The following is a 3,073-nucleotide window of genomic DNA, read 5'->3' on the forward strand; positions in this document are numbered from 1 at the left end:
TTCACCTTTCACGCAGCTATTGCCCTAGTCCAGACCCTCATCACCTCTTCCCTAAATTATTGTAATAGCCTTCTAATTGGTCTCCCTGATTCAAGTCTCATTCCCTTCAATCCAAGTTCTATGCAACTGCTTAAGTGTTTTTCTTATGGTGTAAATCTGACCATGTCATTTTCTTGCTTAATAAATTCCACTGTTGTCTATTAACTCTAGGAACAAATATAAATTCTTCTACTTGGTAGGTAAAGCTATTCCCAACTTTTCACCTTCCTATTCTCTTGTCTTTGGACATATTATTCCCATGTATGCTCTCTATTCATAATGACCCACTGGCTGATCTTTACATATGGTGCTTCATTTCTATATCTTTGGCATTTACTGCCTTTCACACCTGGAATGTTCTCCTTCCTTAACTTCATCCTTTTAAAATTTCTGGATTCTTTTAACCTTCAGCTTAATAATCAGGATATCTTGCTTTGGAGTCTTTTACTCTTAAGGTTTATACATATGTACTCTGTATTTATCTTATATGAACCCATGTATGTATACACTTTCTCTCTCAATGGATTTAAATGAAATTTAATAATAATATGAAATAAAAAAAAACTTTTCTTTGTATCTCTAGCACTTAGCACAGTGCCTAGTAAGTCATCATTATATTATTATTGTCTGACTTATAGATGCCTCTGCTTTTACTTTTTCTTCTCTGGGCTAAAGATCCCTATTTCTTTCACCTCAAATGGCATGCCATCAATACCTTTACTTTCCATGTGGAAGAAGAATTAAATTTATGAGATTTGTTGCTAGAGAAAAGAATTAGGACAAATAAATAAATGTCGACTACAAAGAAGAATATTTCTAACAATTAGCACTCTCCTCCAAATCAGTATTTTTTTCAAGTTTGTAATTTCCCCACCACTGGAGATGTTCAAATAGAGACTGGATAAAAGTCCATATTGAAAAGAAGACTTGTGCTTTAAAATAGGGGTTGGATGAGTAGAGTGTGAAGATCCTGTCAAATTCTGGGTCTCTGTCCAATTCTAGACCAACATTCTTAGTCATTCATATGCCCGCACAAATGAATTTGCAACAGTAGTACCTGTTGCCCAGTAAGGCTCTAGATAATAAAATATAGGATTGATCGATTTTCCTGATTCTTGGTCCAATGCTTTTTCTATGACATCCCAATACTCTCAGAGATCAGAGATAATCAAGAAAGGCCTAAAACAAAGAAAGCTGCTCAGGTTTAATAAGATGTCACTACTTGGATCATTGAGGGCCTAGTCCAGGGGAAAAGACCCTCAATAGGGAGAAAAAAGTTAAAGGAAGTTGCTCTAAACAAACTTTATTTCATCCATGCATTGGGATGACCTTAACTAAACCCTCACTACTTCTTTTTTGGGTCTTTTTGCTTGTGCTATCCCAAGCATAAATGACCTAATATGGGTTAGGTTGGAGAATACAATAACTTAGTTTCTAGATAAATCTCTCTTAATCCCTTCAGTTAATGGATAAGATTTTCTAGATTTGTTGATGTGACTAGGAGCAGGTGGGTGGAAGTAAGTTAGATGTTTCACACATCATCACTAGGGTGAGGAAAATGGGACTTTGTCCCAGGGTGGTGAAATTTAAGGGGCATTGATAATACATCCAGCAGCCAGGAAAATACTGAATCTAAAACCTAGTTAGCAAAAATAATTAACTACAATAAGAAACTATCAACTAGCACTATCTCTGAGAGAATTGGGATGTCACAGAAAAAGCAGGACTAGAAATCAGGGAAATCTACCAATTGTATAGCTTATTACCTAGAGCCTTATTAAATAACAGATACTAGTTTTGCAAATTGATGATGTATGAATGACTAAGAATGTTGGCCTAGAATTGCACAGATGCCTAGGATGCCTTCCAATTATCATTCCCCTTCCCATTTATGCTAGTCTTCCTAGCAGAATACAAAAACATGTTTAATGATGTTTATTCTTGACTTGATATATTCTGTTTATTCTGAGGATAAAGGTGGTTGGTTAGACTTCTTCGGGAATATAGTTTCTGAGGGTTGGTAGGACATTTTTTTTTTTACCAATATATATATAAACCAGGTCAAATAAGGCAAAGGAAGTTCTTCTTACATACAAAACTAATGTACAGCTAATCTTTCTTTAGTACATTGTTATAAATTCAACTGCAACTGTTATTTTTGTAGGTGAGAAAACCGAGACAATAGGAAATAAAGTACAATTGCCTAGGTTACCTACTCTTAGAAATTTAATAAAACCATTTAGCTTCTGAGATTTAATCACAAAGACTTCCAAAGCTAGGTGGACATGTCAAAGCAATCACTGGTTTCATTTCTTTAAGTCAAGCCAATTGTTCAATCAGTATAGGAAAAAAAATTCAAAAAAATTATACTGAATTTACCAATTGTTTGAGCAAATGGCCAACTCAAGTACTGTGATTGAACTAGTTGCCTGATACAGGAAGCTAAATCATATTACTTCTTTATGATGTAAAGATATATTATATTCTACATTAACTAAAAGAATTTTATACAAAAGGATATGACAAAATGTGTAATTCCTCTCTTACTACTTCAAAAATCACTTATTTTGTCAGTGTGGGTATTCTCTCCACTGGTACAGATTTCAATCTCTGTCAGTTTGGTTGATGAGCATTAAACAGTTGTTATATTTCCAAAACTCATTAGCTTATAGATAAAACACTAGACTTAGAATTCAGAGAGTCTGTGTTTAAATATGATTTCATTTACTGACTATATAAGCATAGACAAATCATTTAACTTTCGTTTCTCTCAGTTTTAACTATAAAATGGGGAATAACAGAAGAATCTACCTCACAGGGTTGTTGTAAAGATTAAATGACATAACATATGTTAAATGCTTAGCTTAGCTTAGTACAGGTTGTTATCATTCAGTCATTTTCTGGTATGTATGAATCTTCATGACTCCATTTTTTTTTTTTTTTTTTGGCAAAAATACTGGAGTGTTTTGCCATTTCCTTCTCCAGCTCATTTTATAGATTAGGAAACTGAGATAAACAGGGTAGTGATTTCCTC

Source organism: Sarcophilus harrisii, chromosome 4, assembly GCF_902635505.1.
Source record: "Sarcophilus harrisii chromosome 4, mSarHar1.11, whole genome shotgun sequence".
NCBI lineage: Eukaryota > Metazoa > Chordata > Mammalia > Dasyuromorphia > Dasyuridae > Sarcophilus > Sarcophilus harrisii.